Source organism: Eutrigla gurnardus (assembly GCF_963514095.1).
Source record: "Eutrigla gurnardus genome assembly, chromosome: 21".
Classification (NCBI taxonomy): domain Eukaryota; kingdom Metazoa; phylum Chordata; class Actinopteri; order Perciformes; family Triglidae; genus Eutrigla; species Eutrigla gurnardus.
In genome coordinates, this window is record NC_139932.1 from 497346 (window position 1) to 516394 (window position 19049).

The 19049-nt window shown below is 42.3% G+C and overlaps 1 protein-coding gene across 1 annotated transcript in view; it reads left to right on the forward strand.

Moving 5' to 3' along the window:
• LOC311031945 (calcium-activated potassium channel subunit beta-4-like) overlaps positions 1 to 19049 on the forward strand; it is a 95198-nt gene that overhangs the window by 4269 nt on the left and 71880 nt on the right. The gene's annotated exons all lie outside the window — the stretch shown is intronic.

A 19049-nucleotide genomic window follows, 5' to 3' on the forward strand; every position in this document is an offset into this window, starting at 1 on the left:
AATTTCCTTGATTAAGTAGGGCATACTCTTGCACTTTCTAGGTCATATGACCAGCATATATATGTATAATTGTTAATTATGATTTTTTAGAATTATGAATTATTATTATTCAGATATTTTTATTGATTTTCACATTATACATCCACAGTAGAACTCAATACCCCAGACAATGGGGAAAACAAAAAATAAATGAAATAAGACAAAAAAGAAATAGGTATAAAATCAGGAAATTAAAACAGATGTGTATCCACAAAATAGTCATACATACACACACACATAACTGCATAGTAACATTAAAAAAAACAAAAAAAACCACACAGGTTTGGGGGGTTGGCTACAATATGTCAAGGGGAGTTTATCTTCAAAGTATGACAGAAATGGTTGCTATGGGTAGTGCCCCGGGTATTTAATTTTAATTTGTATTTAAGTTGTTCAAGTTTGAGGTGGGACATCACGTCCTCCACCCAACGTCTATGAGAGGGAGGCATGACCTTCTACCAACTAAGGAGTATCAGACGTCGAGCTAGCAGAGTGGAGAATGCTATAGCCTCAGCCTGGTGCTTAGATATTGGTGTCTCCTGAGGGACGACTCCAAATAATGCAGTCAATGGGTTGGGACTGATAACTTTACTACACATGTATGAAAATGTATCAAATTTATTTGTCCAAAATAGATCTAGTTTTGGGCAAAACCAAAACATATGACTGAGGCTAGCTGGGTCTTGCCTGCATCTGACGCAAGTTGGGTCCGAGCCAGGATAGAGTTTGGCTAGCTTACTTGCAGATAAATGTAACCTGTGCAGAACCTTAAATTGCAGCAGCCCATGTCAGACACAGAATTATGAATTCTATTTTTTTTATTTTATTTAACCTTTATTTAACCAGGTAAAAGCCCATTGAGATCGAGGATCCCTTCCATAAGGGTGACCTGGCCAAGAAGGCAACAGCACAAGTCAGAACCAGTATACAAAGACGTAAACAGCAAGACACAAGTTTAAATACACAGACAAGACGAGATCAAGTACACATACATAGAAAAGACAAAGACTACAGCATATTCAAAACCCCTTTTTCACCAACTCAGTGCGAACACGCGGGACAGTTAAGTTCACAACATCATGTGAACGCAGGCCATAGTGGCTTTGGCTTCTGTGGAGATAGTTACACAGGTAAGAAGGAGCCAGACCAAGGGCTGTCTTCTTAATAAAGCTCACCATTGTGTCCGGCTGCGCACATATAATGAAGGCCACTCAGATCTAGTGTACAGAGTACAGTGGTGTGTAAGATGTTTACATCCAGTGACAGATCTTAAGGCACAGTGATACAGTGTCAGCGACTGCAGACAATGGACAGACGCCCCCTTGTACAACACGTCTCCATAATCAAGCAAAGGCAAGAAAGTTGACGACACAAGTTATTTCTTTGCTCTAAAGGAAGAGCAGGACTTATTTCTGAAATAGAAGCCTAACTTCACCTCTAGCTTGGAGACTAGATTTTCAATGTGCCTTTAAATGATAGGCTTCGATCGATAAGAAACCCAGGTATTTATACCTTGGAACTAGATCAATTACTTTTCCTTGAACAGTAAAAATATTAGGAAGATTTGAAGATAGTTCACTTGCTGTTGAGAACAGCATCAGTTTGGTTTTGTCAGGATTCAACGCCAATTTTAGCTTCAGCAGGCTAGACTGCACAACATCAAATGAAGACTGCAATAAATCAAAAGCCTGTACAATAGAAGATGAAAAGCAATACATTCTAGTATCGTCAGCATAAAAATGATACATTGCAGTTGATACATTTTCACATAACTTATTGACATAGATGGATAACAGTATAGGTCCTATCAGAACCCTGGGGCACGTCCTTTGACACTGTCAGAAAAGAGGAGATGGAACCTACATCTGAACACATTGTGTTCTATTACACAAGTAGTTTGCAAATCAGGATGCTGGTATGCTTAGTTATGCCAATATGATTCAGCATATTGATCAAAATACTATGGTCAACTGTGTCAAATGCCATTGACAAGTCAATAAATAGAGCAACACAATATTGTGTGTAGTCTATCGCCTCGATGACATCATTTATCACCTTGAGGACAGCAGTAATAGTGCTATGCTGTTTCCTAAAACCAAATGGATATTTGGATAAAACATTGTTAAAATCAAGAAAGTCCTTGAGTTGACTCAATGGAGTCAGATACACAGCCAAGTTTGTTTACACTACCAGTGAAGTTAGCGCTGATGCTAACTCTAGCGCTAATGCTAGTGTTAAAGCTAGTGCTAAAGCTAACGCTAATCTTCCTTGCTCTGCTGCCAGAGAGGCATGCGACTCGCAAGCCGTGACCGCAGAAGGCGACGCTGCGACGGATGACAGGCAGGAAGCTTGGCTAATCAGTTTATTAGGTCAGAATAAAATTATTGGTCAGATTTTTCTCAGAAATATATGAGAATTAAATATTGATGAGTTTCAACACCTGATGGATTTATTTTACGCTTATTGTATTTTAAGTATTTTAAGATTACAAAAGAAAAGTGTAAAAATGCCAGCAGTAAGAATTGCTTTAAGTAACATCCCATTCTTAATCCATACCCACATAGCAGTGACATTTGGCCCAGATTTGGCATGAAGCTGGCACAGGTGGCATTCAGTCGGCACTGGCATAAGGCATGTGAACCAAACATGGCCCAAGTGTGGCAAAGGTGGCACTGTCTTGACTCTGGCAGACAAGATCTGGGCCAGTTGTTGAGTGTAGTATTCGGCCCACATATCAAATCAGAACGCTGGGCCACATAATGTGAGGGTGGACTCAACCACCCTTAAAATGAAGTTTGAGATATTTTTGAGTGAGTTGTTGTTAAACCCTCTGGGGTGTGGGGTATAATTGGCCGTTTAACTATTTTTGATTTTGCCATTATATTTAATCTTAAAAACTATTTACCTTGCCCTACCTTTGGTGTCATTATTTTCAGCACAACCTCATATGTGTGACTGAACAGTTATTTTTTCATTTTAACACAATGGACCTAAAATCACACAAAAAAAACATAAAATCAGAGAAGGAAAAAGTTCGATATTTTTTACTGTGAAAACCAGAAAAACATTTTTATTAATGAAGAGCTGCTCCACATTCAGCAGTCTCCTCATTGACTCACAAAACAAAAAAAACAATTACACCAAACACTACATAACACACAAACTATAGAGTGACGAAGCCCCGCCCCTTCCGCTAGACTTGAAAAAAAAATCTAATCTGGACGCACGAGAGGGAGAGAGAGAGAGAGTGAAACATGCCACTTAACGTATTGAACCAGAAAGAGAGAGAGAGAGAGAGAGAGACAGCGCGAGAGAGAGTGCGAGAACGGCCCAGTAGACGCCACCGGAAACACCATCCTGTCTCTCACTGTCGAGTGAGTCCGCCTGCCGGCATTGTTGACTGTGCCCACGCACGCCTGTGAGGCATCCAACAAAGACGTGGTGAGTGAAATGCATCTATTTTATGTTTGCGATAACGTTTGTTTTTGAGTGCGTTGGCAGTTGGCATACAAAGACAATTTCTGAGTCTAGCTTGAATATTATCAAGGTGCTAACGTCTAGCTTGAATGTTATCAAGGTGCTAACGTCTAGCTATGTGGCTAACGATTAGCGTTAGCCACATCCGGCTCAGGAAAGCATGGACTGTATTGTTTAGCTGTTAAACTTTTCGGCTGGCCTGGAAATGAAAAATTGCCTTAACTACAACATAATTGGATTTAGTCGAAGACTCGCAGTTATACGAATATTCAAATGCATGCTATAATATCTTAAATTTGTCACTTGTGCCAGTTATTGTGTCTGGTTTCACATATTGTGAGACTGAACGGTTATGTCAAGTCGTCCCGCGCATTATTAAACAAACATGGGAGTGGAGCATCTAATCTTTCTGTGCAGCAACGTCGAAATATGGGACAGGCAGGTTGGACGTGGTTTTAACCTGCTGTACAGATGCCGTCTTTGCATGCCTGTTTACTGTGCATATAAGTTTAGTGATATGCAGTTGGTTATGCAGTCTTTGAAAGCTCAGGTCATATAAACTTATTGAATGGATGAACTGTGTGATTTTAGCTGCATGATCCTAGATTCACACTGATTTATTTCAATGTGAAAACTTTCACAAGGTTTCTGTAGTGTGTTGCAGTGCCTCTGTTTCAATGAAGTATTTATATAAATAATTTTCAAGCAAATTGTGTTTACACAGTACTGTTGTTTTTAACTGTTTGAGGTCTGCGCAGTCATGTACAGTATTACTGAAAATATCTGTTTTTTCTTTCTTTTTTCTAGATGACTACTATGCAGCTTGGCGTAAACTCCCTCAAGCTGTCGATCATACTGACCTTGGAAGTGATGGAGGGGACTCAACAATTTCATTCAAAAGAAAAAGGTTGTATGAATGAACAACAGCTGAGCAGAAGCGCTTGTCGACTGTCGCGGAGAAATACGCGCCTGGTCTGAACAGGGGGGCGGGGGGGTCCATTTGTGTGAGTGTGGGGGGGGGGCGTCATGAAACCTAGGACCGCCCCTGGCTACACTTAATGGCAAAAATTGCACTGGTCTGTTGGACTTGGTTGAACAAAAATAAGCTATTTTGTTGCTTAAGCTTATGCATTCAGTCATTATTCAATGGTATACTAAAAATCTATGTGAAAAAAATTACTTCTCACTGTTCTCAGGTCAAATATTTATATGCGACTAAAATGCGATTAATTTCGATTAATTAATTACAAAGCCTCTAATTAATTAGATTCATTTTAGAGTCCCGGCCCTAGTTTTCAGAGAAGCATACATTCAAATGGCCACAACTTCGTCAAATATTATCGGATTTCCATGTCTTAGACATCATTGGAAAGCTTAGAAACGTTACACTTTCAGAATCTGTGAATAACTCAAAATGCCCCGAGGTCGACTTGTTCCTGGTTTTGCCGTGGCTGGTGACATTTTTTCCTATGAAGAAATAACAAAAACGAAGTCAGTTCCAAGTCTATGTTACATTTGGCACATGTTAATTTACATGTGCCAAATGTAACAGACACTTTTATTAAACAGGCTACACAATATCAACATGTACTTCCTTTTTAAATAACAATACATAATAATATTAACTTAAAATGTTCCTTAAACTTTGACCTTCTCCTATCTTGGCCATTTGATGAGCTGTCTGCAGGCTATGTTTGGCTTGAAATCGAAAACCCAGTTTTTAGAGTAACTTAGAAAAAATCCAAGCACCTGAATATTTGACAGATGGTTTAAGGGTGTACACAAGGGTGCACGATGAAGCCTAAAGTCCAGATTGTTTGACTAATGTGAGTGCTCCATCGGTACGTTTCCTTGGCCCCGGCATGCATGGAAGGGCGGGATTCTGGGTCGGGCTTGGGGCACCTTGGTGAGAGCGGTACCGGAGCGGAACCGGACCAGTACCTTTATAGTAAAAATGCCGTTCTGCGCTCTGCCCGCTCGCTCAGCTCTGCTTGCTTGCGCTCACATGCTCTGACGCAGGCCGAGTATACGTGCTGACGCGACTCGTCAGTAAAGTTTCAGTCGTGTTCATGACTGAAAACAACATCCAGCCATACTTGTCTGCCATGTTGTGGCAGACAAGTATGGCATTGTGTGTGAGTGAGCGGGTAGGAGAGGGGCTGGTATTGGTTTCACAGAGAGGAAGAGAGGCGGGGCGAGGCGGAGTTGCGTGAGGGACAGATACAGGGACAGAGGACGATGTTGTGATCGTGTCATTGAAAGAATGAAGCTGTGCAATGAGCCTGCTAAATGTTGGAAGACTCTGGGCCCTAGTTTCGTGGCGCAGCGCAGGGCGGCGCAGGGTGGCGGAGCCGGCGCAATGCAAGTTTCGACCCGCGCAGCCTTGCGCACCGTCAGTTTGGCAGTTTGGTGGATCGCCTGCGCCAAGATGGGTGTGGCGGCGCAGCAGGGGGAGGCGTCACAGATTCAGCTTGGCGTAGCAGAGGTTTCGTGGCAAAAAGCCTCGCCGAGACTGCGCTGAAAGCTCGCCAGCTCCAACCTGGTCTACTTTCGGCGCAAGGCGTAAATAAAGTCCATTCATTCAATGCGAATCACAGCTGGCGCAGTGGAAGTTTGGCTGACTGCGCGCAGTGCGTACACGTCACCGAGACCTCACAGGCAGGTTTCCACAGTTCCAGGCACATTTAAATGCAATAAATAATCACAACAAACACTATTTAATGTCTATATAGATTGTCCCGTCACATCTGACGTCAGATCAAAGGCGGATGGCACGCGTAACGGAAACTCAGCCTCTCGGACCAAAACATCTCCCTCTCTCTCTCCTGTTTTTTATAATATGGGCATTGTTATTATTATGATACGCGCGCACAGCGCGTGATGCGCGTGGTGGGAGCAGCGGCGCTGCTTCTGTCATCGGGTTGTCAAGTGACGGAACTTGCACTGAACCTCCCCTAACGCATTAAAGGAGAGGAGAGGAGCTCATTTGATTGGTGAAGATCTGAATCGGCTGTATTAATCCCAGTCCACGCCTCGTCTCCTCCTCGTCTCCCACTCACGCCTTCTTCTCCTCCCTCTTTCCCACTTGCGCCGGTGGGCGAGACGGGAGGTGTGCCTGCGCGAGCCTGCGCGGTGCACGAAACTTGCAAAGTCCAGGCGGACACACCCCGTCGGCGCGGCGCAGGTGCGCTGAAAGCTGACTGCGCCTGGTCTACGAAACTAGGGCCCTCTGTTTAAATTAATCGATCCCGATCGTGTCTAGGTGGAGGTCGGTGGTCCAGTTTGCAGCACTACTGGGACCGCACATCAGAACGAAGACCACCAATCTCCATGATCCTACTGTAAGAAGTAAGACTTGCAACACATATATTAAAAAACGCATTGAACTCAGTGTGCAAAGTGTACTGTACTCATACGATATGATCCTTTCCCATGTCGATCAGTCTGTAGCTACTTCAGTGACTGCGTGAATCAACGTCCATCCATCCATCCATCCATTGTCTACCGCTTATTCAGGGTCACGGGGGGCTGGAGCCGATCCCAGCTGTCATTGGTCGAAGGCAGGGTACACCCTGGACAGGACACCAGTCTATCACAGGGCCAACATATAGAGACAAACAACCATTCACGCTCACATTCACACATACGGGCAATTTAGAGTTCCTAATAACCTATCCCTATTGTGGAAGAAAAACTCTTCAGGTCCAATTCTGTGGCTGGTTCAAATGAGATTTAATCACTGACAGTGGAGAAAGGGCAATGCCACACAGTCCATTCTAAATAATGTGATGTGAGGGATAGCTTTATACACAGAACCAAAGGGGCAGGTCTAAACAGTGGATTTACATAGATTCAATACGCATCTCTCCCAAGAGATGTCCTGAGACAACAGAAAGGTGTGACTTCCCTCGGAACAGCTGAGTTCTTTCTACATAGTGTCACAACAGGGGTCATTCATGAAGGCCTTGATCAAGTATGTGAGATGAAGGTGTTTCGGAGACGGTGCAGGAAGGGGAACAGATCAAAGGGTCTTTTCGTAAAGATGGCAAGGGTTAAATACAATGAATACAGCTCATCAGGACATTTAATGTTCCGAGAGAAAGGAATATTAGTATGAGATACAAATAAGAAATATAAGGTAACACATTTTCTTCTACAATTCCCCATTTTGTCCTATAGGACAACACTAAATACATAAGAAAATGTTATCAAGTGAAATAAGAAAATGAATATACATCAATTCATCAAAAACATCATGAAAGGGTTCTTCAGGTAAGTGGGTAGTTGACTGAGCCATCATTTTAGCAGTCACCTTAGCTGTAGTAGTTTTGCATATTGTTCTTACATAAGTAAATAATAAGAGGTAATAAAAAAACAGATTATTCCAACATAACAACAAAAACATATATTCTATATTCGTTTCCAATCATTCAAAAGTTTTGCTAATATTGCTGGTGTGCACCTCATCAGTATTGTGTTGAATGCGTGCAATGATAATCTGTCACATAAGTACAACATTCAACACAAATCACTGCACAGGTGCCACCCTGGGATGCTAAAAAGATTGTCTAAAGCTGTAGGCAGGAGGCGAAGACGAGGTTGAAGTCCAAATGATTAAAGTCCTTGTTGGTCATGGAGGAAAGCACGAAGTGACAATTTGAAATTCATGTCATGACCACTTCCGGTGCCTTTAATACACAATTCGAATGGTCCTGGAACTACACTAAGAGGGATGGTAGCAGGGGCATCCATGCACGCCTGACACTTGTTTATGGATATTTTGCAGGGTAAAGTTCTAATTTCAGGTGAAAACTGGGGAAAGTTCATGGGTGTGAGAAGTGTGTATTCCGGTGAAGTAAATGGCACGTGTCACATTCGGAGTCATCAGTGGGAAGAGTTCATCGGTATTATGTGGAATGAATCCACATGTGTAACCGTTAGGGTTAGAATTGGAGCTTTGGTCAGCTATCATTCTCGGCAGGTTGATATAAGTGTTTGTAGAAATAATTTGGTCATGTTTGAGAAATGTATCGGGTCCAGTTTCCCGTCTCTGTTGAAGGATGGAGCATTCAAGGAGGGACGAGATATTGCTAATATGCTTCTTTTTTTTCTTCTGGTGGCTCCGTGGTTTCAGTATTAAGAGGGGGATCTTCCAAAGGAACCTTCTGTCCCCATTGCTTAATACTGGTACTGCAAGGGAGCCACAGAAATGATAATCCGGTCACAAGCAGCAGCCATGTTGGTGTCCTCCGTCAGCATCTGGTCAGAACAGCACGGCTCTGGGTTGTCCTCCTGCTGGGCTGTTGATCTTCACTGGTCCATGTTGGCATCCCGCTGAGCTGTTGATCTTCTGCAGCGTGAAGAGTGGATCCATGTGGGGTGTCCTTCACACTTCATGACAGTGTTGTTGGTCAGCAGTATTTGAGATGGACCGGTCCACCTGGGCTGGAGAGCGTTCCTTCGCTTGAACTGCTTCAGGGTTGAAATCACCAGGCTGAAGGTTGTGACAGTCCCTGTCAGTGGGAGGCGTGTGAGCTGCGATCACCTGTTAGTGCAGAGCTTAGACAGAAGAACACAGTTCCTTGCAGAGTTCTCGTGTGAAAGAGGAGTTGAAATGGGTGCCTTTGTTGCTGTTAATGCAGCGCGGGATCCCAAACCGGCAGAGACATTGTCTCTGTGGTGTCTGCTTTTCTGTTTGCAAAAACTTCAGTCTATGTTGAAAACATATGATTAAAAAAAACAATAACAATAACATGTAAACATATGACTTTGTACAAAGTCAATCAGCATATTAACAAAAGAGTCCTCATGGGGGGAATGCGCTTCTTGGTTTGTGTCGACAAAATTGTTTGAAATTCTGGGGTCTCAAATAGGGGACCAATTGCATAACCTGAGTCAAGTGTGGGGCTCTCTGTTTCCCACTATGCGCATGGACTGAAACGCAGAATCTGACAAGAATACCTGTAAAACGTGGAATTTCGTGGAATTTGTCAAAATCTGAAAATCAATGTTTTCTCGAACATTATAAGAGTTTGTTACCATACGTAAGCAAAAAAAAATCCAGCATGTCTGAAAAGTGAAACATAAATAGCGGCGAGTGGATCGACAGATACGCTGATTTTAGACACGGCGAAAGTCGGGGGGCTGCTAGAAATTTCTTTATTTTGATTTATCACCTACACGATTAGACACTATTTGATGAAAAAAATGCTATAAAATTGTAAAATACAGAATTTCTATAAATGAAAACGGAAAACAGAATTTCAAAAATAAAAACGGAAAACAGAATTTCGAAAAATGAGAACAGAAAACAAAATTTAGAAACATTTAAACGCAAAACACAGAAGTCAGAAAAATGGAAAACAGAAAGCATGGAATTAAAAAAAAAAAATTAAAATGGAAATCAGAATTTAGAAAAATTTAAACGGATTTCATAGGGTTCTAGTCAAGTGCTCCAGAGCGGTATGAGCTACCATCTACAAACAAAATTAACTCAGGTTTTGCAAGTGGTTTGTCTAGTGGTTCGGGACGGGGTGAGCATAATGATCAACTAAGATCAACTTTCACAACTATATGGCTTGCCATCAATTAGGGAAGGAAGGAGGGAAACAGAGTTAAGAGGTGATCAGCGTTCAATAGTAAGGTTAGGTTTGGAAAGAAGGGTGAACTCATAACAAGTCTGTCTAGACGAGGAAAAATGTTCAGAGCGGAAGACAACATGGGAGACAGAGTGGGGGGGCAAATAGTGTTTCGTGGAGATCCCAGTACCATGGAGGAGGTAGTTTCTACAGCATGACTGAAATAAAAAAATACAGGGATCTCAGATGAACAGAACAGGAGGAGAGGATAGTGGTTGGATCTGGAACTACAGGAAAAATAGGGTTAACACAGTCATTAACTGCACTGGGGTCTTATAACTTGTCTTATTTGTTTTTTTTTGGTATGGGCAAAATGGGAGTGTTACAGGGGCTGGAGGTAGGTATTATTATGTCTTGTATTAACAGGGACTCTATCACAGGTGCAATTCCAAGTTCTGTGTCGGGTTTAAGGGGATACTGGCGTTTCTTTGGGAGTGGTTTATCTGGGTTGACATTCATTTTTACACTAGAAGCAGAAAGAATCAGTCCCACATCATTAGGGTGGGAGGAACACAAAGCAGGAGGGATCTGGGAGAGAAGATAGAAGGAGGTTGTAAAAAGAGAAATAGTCTGGGGGGGCTAGGTGTGGTTCTGTCTGTGACTCCAGGGGGTCCCCCGGACCAGCCGTGAGCTATAAATCCCGCGGCCACCAGAAAAACTTTCTCTCTCCAACGTAACTCGCGTTACACCAGGTGAACATTACGTCTGCAGTTTTCCCCCCTTTTTCTCTACTCGTTTTATTTTTCTTTTGTTTATCATTTTGGATCCCGAGGAGACCACCGCGACAGTGCGACTCTCCCGTTCCCCGCGGTAAGAAGAAAAACCTTCTTCGTCCCAGCTGCCAGCAGAACGGATTACTCGACCCGTCTTTGTCTGAAATCAGCTGACTAAATCGCCGAGCCACGCGATTGTTCCTGCAGAAGGAAGTATAACTAACGGTTTTCTTCAACCAATTGGATCCGGCGCTGAAAGAGCGCCCCACGAACTACTGTCCGTTGCCGGCGTCAAGGAACGCCATCGCCGCACGGGACGTAAACCCTCACATCGACGCATCTCACATCGACAAAGTAAGAGGCTATTTGTCTGGGCAGAAGCAGAGATTCGATAGTGTAGGACATGCTTGTAATTCTTGTTAATGTGTTTTAAGTTCTGATCGCGGATCGCCGAGTCCGTTTGTTCATGTGTTGCTGTATGTGAATGCTGATCGTGTACCCACGCAGCTGGGTTGATTTCTGTAACAGTGTTTCCGACTAACCTCCGCCATATTCGCGAGCTCAGAAAGCCTCTACTATCAGTTAAAAGATCGGTCTCACGGAATAAACGCCAGTTCATTCACGCGAGCCCGTGTGATAGCGGCACGCTTTCTGTCCCTCCGAATATCGCTCGCGCATCCTCGCTCTCTTTGTTTGTGTCCCGCTAACACACACACACACACATACACGCCGCACACACGTGTCCTAAGCCAGCTGTTCCCGGCGGACGCTAGGGACATAGCTACATCTGGTGGCTACATACGGCTATCTCTCTCTCTCTCTCTCTCTCGCTACTCCATCGGACGCCAGTGGCTCCGCCCCTGAAAGCTGCGAGGAATAGTTCCATCTGGTGGCCGCCCATAGCCATCTCTCCCTCTCTCTCCCTCTCTCTCTCTCTCGACACGCACGCACACACACGCACACGCACGCACACACATACGCACACACACACTCCACGTGTGTCTCTCCCTTTGTTTAAGCTTAGCTTTGTGTGTTAGGTAGTTAGGTAATAAGGCTTTGTTAATTGCAGTGTTATTGATTGTGATCATTATTACTGATTTTAATAAATCTTATTATGTTATAACTAGCGGTCTCTTGTGCTTGTTGTGTATGTGTCACTGGATAACAGCAGGTTGTGAAGGCTAGTGCTTGAATTTCACGCCCTTCTTAATTGTTAGATTGTTTTTATGCTTCCATGCCAATGATCACGATGATTGGCATGTGAGTATAAAACCTTTATATTGAGACTGAATATAGTTTTAGGTTATCTTTTCCCTGATCCCAGGGTGGTGCCCCGTTTATTCATGATTATATCATGATAATATATTAAATATAATTATTAATACCGATAATCATATTGATATTGATAGTTAACTGTTGATAACCAAATCTGCTCCTGCTACAACCCCAACACTGATTCTTGAGATAAGGGACAAAACATGTCCCACATCAAAATGTTGCAATTTGTCTTAAAAAACAATCAATTATTTATTTTAAAAAGGCTTTAAAAGTTGGATATGAAAGACTTTTGTATGTGTACACCCTTAGTTTTGTATATATTTCTATTATTTCATAGTAATTTGATAAAATAGAGAGAGCTCACAGTATCAAACTGTCACAGTATCAAACTGCCGAAAATAAGTGTTTTAAAATGCCCAAAATGTCCAAATATTAATATGAGGTTAATTGTATGGCTTAATAAAATACCACAAAACATTTAAAGTGGACATTCCATTATTTTATATATTTACAACAGCCTCTCAAAGTTTGTCCTTAATTCATGTCAACTCCTTAAGATATTTTTCAAATTCTAAATAAATCAAACATATTTTGGTCAGCCTTAACCCTGAGGACCCCCTTTGACTCCTTCCTGCTGATGGATGCAGCAGTCCAACACACGGTCTCGTAAGTTTTACATTTTTAAAAATATTCAGCAAACAAGTTGAAATCTCTGAGGTCACAGCTAGTGTGTGTCAACACTGTCTTCAAATTAGGGGTGATTTCAATCAATAATTTTGAAATAAAAGTTGGTATTTAGGTTTAGTTTAGTGGCATCTGACAACTGAGAAAAATCTAAATGGCTACCTTTTACTAGATATGAGTAATTTGAAAAAAACACGTCATTTTTTCAACTCCGTCAGACGTCAACTCCGTCAGATATTTCGTCTAACGGTGTTGACATGTGAGCTGACGGAGTGGAAAAGTGCTCCCAAATCCTTATTAATTAATGCATAACAACTACATAACATGATAATATAATCTAAGTATACATTTTGATTGAATTAAAGGTGACATATGATGACAAAACCCACTTTTCTGGGATTTGGGGTGTTGTTTGGGGTCTTTGGTGAAATAAGGCCGCACATGCTTCTTTGAGTGAGAAACGGATTTCTGGAAATACCCCGCCCTTTTTTTCAGATGAGCCTGTCAATTTCGGCGCTTACTCTGATGTAGGAATAAGGCACATTTGAATATTCCCACCCATTCTAGGTCAGTGCCCACGACCCACCTCCCCATCCTCCGCTCATTAGAACATTCAAAATGTCTTCTTGGGGATCCACCCAGTATGTAGAAACAAAGTCCTTACAGCGATGATGGTGTGTTTTTTTTCTGATAAGACCTACCGTTTTGTCAGAAACAGCCCAAATGTGAGACCAGCGCAGAAGCCAAAAATGGCTCTTTTTCTCCACGTTTCTGTCTCCCTTAGCCTGGTGGGGACTTCAAGTTGCCACAGTAACCCTTTAACTGAGTCTCAGGCCACAGCTACAGTTAAAGGGATAGTTCACCGCCACGCAGGTGGTCTAGTGGTTAGAGCACATGCCATGTACGCATATATGCAGCGGACCCTGGTTCGAATCCTGACCGGAGGTCCTTTGCTGCATGTCACATCCCCCTCTCTCTCCCATGTTTCCTCTCTGACCACAGCTAAATAAAAGGCGTCTATGCCAGAAGAAAAATCTTAACAAAACAAAAACAAAGGGACAGTTCCACATTTTGGCAAATTGGCCCATTGCCATAATCCCTATAGTCACAGCAGTAGGTTCATTACCTTTATTAGTGTAAACTATTTTTAGCTGCTCAGAGCTATGCTGAGGAGGCTAATGGGATTTCCTGGTTTCCCTCATCAAACTCATCAAATAGACAATCCAACAACTCCAAAATGCTTTCTTGGACAAGTTGTGACCTGCACATTCACCACGCTATGTAATGAAAATGTGACGTTACGAGACGGAGCCGTTTTAGAGGTAAATTCATGTTTTTCAGCAAGCAGTCTCTGTATTTGCCTCTAAAACAACTCCGTCTCATTTGAAATCTCTGAAGAATCTCATCTTAATGTACACACTCCGGCAGTAGCCCCTGTGGTCCGTTCAAAATTTCCCCAGGAACATTTTGACATTTTCATGTGTGCCTTAAAGATCCTGTGACCAGGTTTAAAGTTTGATACCCTTTCCCTTGATAGTCTCTCCCTTTGCCATGTTCAGAACATGGTACATATCCTTAATCAGTTTGATTCTCCATTAATTTGTCAACACCGTCAAATGTGTGTCAACCCCGTAAGATGGAGGTTTTTCATGTTTATACAAAAATGCATATTTCTGTTGCCCATCTGACTGTGTTCATATATTAAAACACCAATTTATCTACATCCATCAGTGTCTTTTGTGCACAAAACCACTGATTGTATATATAAAAATGAAAAAAATACTCAACGAAATGAAGGTAATTTAAATTGGCTCATTTCAAAACAATGGAAAATAATATTAAAAGTGTATATAATGCAATTTATCACTTAAGCTTGTTAAGGCACATCATTTCTACACACTTAAAGATTTCATAGTGTTGGTGAATTGATCAAACACACAAAAAACATATTTTCATGTGTCCGACGGAGTTGACAAATGTCAAGTTACTCACTGAGTAAATGTCAACTTTTATAAATATTGGTTAAATAAATTGCCTGTTCCTTTTCATGGTAGATAGATGAGACCTGTGTTTATGAAGATATCCAATTCAAATTAATGTGGCATTGATTTTTTGTTTGTCACTTTTCAAAAGTACTTTTGTCCCTAATCTCAAGAATCAGTGATATATCATTAACATGCAAGAGGGAGGTTGCTCTTTCATCTTGTTCAGCTTTTTGAGTATACTCAGAATTTGGAACTGCATCGTGATGAGCTAGACAATGGAGTGAGGGAAACCAGAGCAAAGAGTCAGATATTTCAGAAATCAGCCAAGAAAGGAAAGGAAAAGTGGGTTGTTTGGTTATATGGTCATAGATTGTGGTTGTGGGTCAAAAGAGACACACTGGATGTACCCCAAAGAGCCAACCTTGTACAGTGGGTAACTGGCTACCACTGTTGGGCAAGTTACTTCAAAAGCGTAATGCATTATTTATTACTTGTTACTGTCATTTCAAAGCAATTAGTTACATTACAATATTACTGTCTTTGAATTGTAAGGCATTACACTACTTTTGCATTACTTTTCGCCAAAATAAAAGGAAATATGGATTTTTTGTTTGCAATAGATCTTCTTGTGTTCAATGAAGCTCATTACACAGCAGGATGTGATGTTTTTCGCTTCAAAATAAAAGAACGAAAAGTGGAAAATGACCCGTATCCAGTTATTTGTTTTAAAAACGGAAAACGACTTGTTAACTGATATTGGTTATTGTGTGCATGAATGGGATTTGGGGATAAAATAACAGTGCCATTTTTCATTCCAGATTTTGCCGTACGTCTTTTTTAATGACCCGGAAGGCACTGTGTTATGCTACGAAATTACCTGAAAGCCTACCTGAGATATTTAGGGGGAGCTCTGAAACACTGTTCATAAAAGCTCTGACAGCGTCTGACGCTCGCGTTTTGAAGTAAACCTACTGTTTTAAACACGCACCAAAAGCGTTATGACGCGGACATAAAAGCGGAGCCTCCGCCTCTTCGCCACCGCCGCCCCTCAGCTGTTGATCCTCGGTGTGCCGGGGTCGGCTGCGCTCTGACCGACCGGGAGCCGCTCCGTGAGTCGGTGTCCAGCTCATGGAGCCTGCTAACAACAGCGATTAATTAACATAGTGTAGAGTTACACGGACCGGCTTTCACACTTTTCCAAAAGTGGAGCACACTTTTCCAAAAGTGGAGCACACTTTTCCAAAAGTGTCGCAACGCGACAAATGTATTTAACCATTTAAATAAAATGACCATAAACGGTCTATGACAAAGTGTTGAAGGAGCAAAAGTCCCCAAAAAATGCAAGAGCGTCAACTTCAGCCACCGATGCTGCTCCGTATCCCACCGGCTCCCGGCGACAGCGAGCGATAACGGAAGCTGCGACATTCATGCTAGCTGAGGACATGGGCCCCATCAGTACGGTTAGCAACCAGGCTTCAACACTTTGGACAAGCGGTAAGTGTTGCCATCACGCAAATACTTCAGCAGAGTTGCACCGTCTGCTTTGTACGATAAATGTCGCGCTGAAGTTGAAAAAGATGTGTATTATTTATTGTTTTTACATTGGTACTGCTATTATTTGTTCATCACTGAAGCCTGAGGTGAAAAGACTGCTGTTCCTGCCCAAAACCTCAGTTTGTAGGAAGCAAACTTCAGAGGGAACAGTCTGAGTGCATGTGTTTTTTTTATTGCTATTTTTTATTATTATTTATATATATTATTTAATATATTATTATTTTACCTTTTTACTTGTTACTAATTTATTTATGGTTGTTTTTCCTAAAAGTTATATTTAAAGTTGAGTTTTGGTGGCTTAATAAATACTTTTTTTTAAATCAATGAATAATCGTGTTTATTAATCGTGATTTCAATATCAATCAAAATAATCGTGATTATTATTTTTTCCATAATCGTCCAGCCCTATCAAGGCGTCCTCCCAATCTTCAACAGGAAGCATGAGCAATGTCTGGAGTCTCTTCTGACCAAATTTGAGGTGGATCCGGCCAACACATTAGGAGGAGTGAAAATAAATACATTTGAATGTGGTCACAAACTACAGATAGCCTACAGTCTAACGCGTCTAACAGGATGTAACTTTTTCTATGACTTCCTGTCAAATCTTCAAAGGCTGCTGCTCCGCCTGCTCTCGTCTACTTTCCAGGCGAGGTGCAGTTCATCTCCAACGAGCCTACTGCCCTGCTGAGTGGTGGAAGGACACGATTGGTGAGGTTCTCCAGGAGCCACCCCAATCCAGAACCAGGGAGGCAGAAGGTGGGGCCAAACACCAGCAGGAGGCCTGAACAGAGCAGAGGCATACACAAAAACACACAAACAAGCCCAAAGGACTAGAGTCAGGCGGCCTTAACATCATCAATGACTGGGGTGAGAGGAGGGGGTCTGGCTGGGGGGCACAAGTGAGAGGTGGGATTGATAATGGAGTTGATAACAAAGGGACCCAAGAATCTGAGGGAAAGTTTCTTGGAATCAGTCTTTCTCATCTTGTTTGTATCAGGACAATGCCCTGCAATGATGATCGGATAGAATGCTTGTTCTCCTCAGCTAATCCCCAAAGTGCAGTTCAAGTCTCCTAAATCCTGTGTCTACAGCGGAGGTGGAGTTGGATAGACGGATCTCCTCTTCCTGGACTGGGAACAATGGTGGATTGTATCCTAGGGAGGCTTTGAAAGGGGAGATTGTGGCAGAATTAGTGAGAGAATTATGTGCATGCTCAATCCAGGGACTGAGGCTACGACTGGCTGGCAGAACTCCTTCCAGACCTGAGAAGCGCCTCTGTCAGAGAAAACATGGTGAACCTCCATTCCGACAACCAAACATGTAACAAACAGACATTTTTAAGCTGCAAAACTGTTCTAATTCAATGTGGAGTTCCTTCTAAAATGGTCTATAAGACTGATAAACATAAACTGGTCAGACTGGTTCGATCATTGTCTTTCCTGTGGAGGATAGATTGCTTCAATCATAATGTGGAATGAGGTTGAATCAGAAGTTCTGAATGTCTGAGTGACGGGACATGCAAAGATAAAAATGGAGCTGCATGTGTGGATGAAGGACTTAAATCTCCATTAACAAACAGCTGATAGTAAGAACATCACGTGTGTTTAAGCTCCGCCATGGCCAAACATAATATAGACAACACCATATATTTAGTTTGGGTAAACATGTACAGCCAGACCATTTTGATAGTCTCAGCATTTTATAAACCTCTATTCATCTGCTGTTTTGTGTTTTAACTCATTGATCTGGAGGCATTAGCTCAGGAGGTAGAGGAGACTGGCGACCACAAGATTGCCGGTTCGATCCCCGGCTCCTCCTAGCTGAGTGCCTGGTGTCCCTGAGCAAGACACCTCACCCTTATTGCTCCTGATGAGCTGGCTGTCGCCCTGCATGGTTGACTTTGCCGTCGGTGTGTGAATGTGTGTGTGAATGGTTGTGTGAATGGGTGATTGTCAGTCATTGATGTAAAGCGCTTTGGAGAAAAGCGCTATATAAATCAGAATCAGAATCAGAATCAGGTTTATTGCCAAAGTAAGTTTTCACTTGCAAGGAATTTGTCTTGGTTGTGTATGGTGCATACAATAAACATGTAATAAAAAAGAGAAAAAGTACTGGAATAAAATTTACACTAAAAAATATATGAGACACTATAATATAATATAAACAAGTATGTACAATATAACTGTTTTGAGGCAGTGCAGTTTTGTGAGTGCAAAAAATAACAAAACTGGTTGTGCAAGTTCACAGTATATATACAATATATAAAGATTTGATGATATGTGCAATGATCAGGGATAATAGTCCAGGATGTGTGTGTTAGTGTAACATGTAGTTACTGGGTGGGGGGTTAGAGTCTGTCAGTGGGGGTCCTGAACCTTGTTGATGAGGCCCACTGCAGTCGGGAAGAAGCTGTTCTTGTGGCATGAGGTTTTGGTCCTGATGGACCGCAGCCTCCTGCCAGAGGGGAGTGGTTCATAAAGTTTGTGACCAGGGTGGGAGGGATCGGCCACTATCTTTCCTGCCCGCCTCAGGGTCCTGGAGGTGTACAGGTCCTGAAGGGACGGCAGATTGCAGCCAATCACCTTCTCCGCAGAGCGGATGATACGCTGCAGTCTGCCCTTGTCCTTGGTGGTGGCAGCAGCGTACCAGATGGTGATGGAGGAGGTGAGGATGGACTCAAT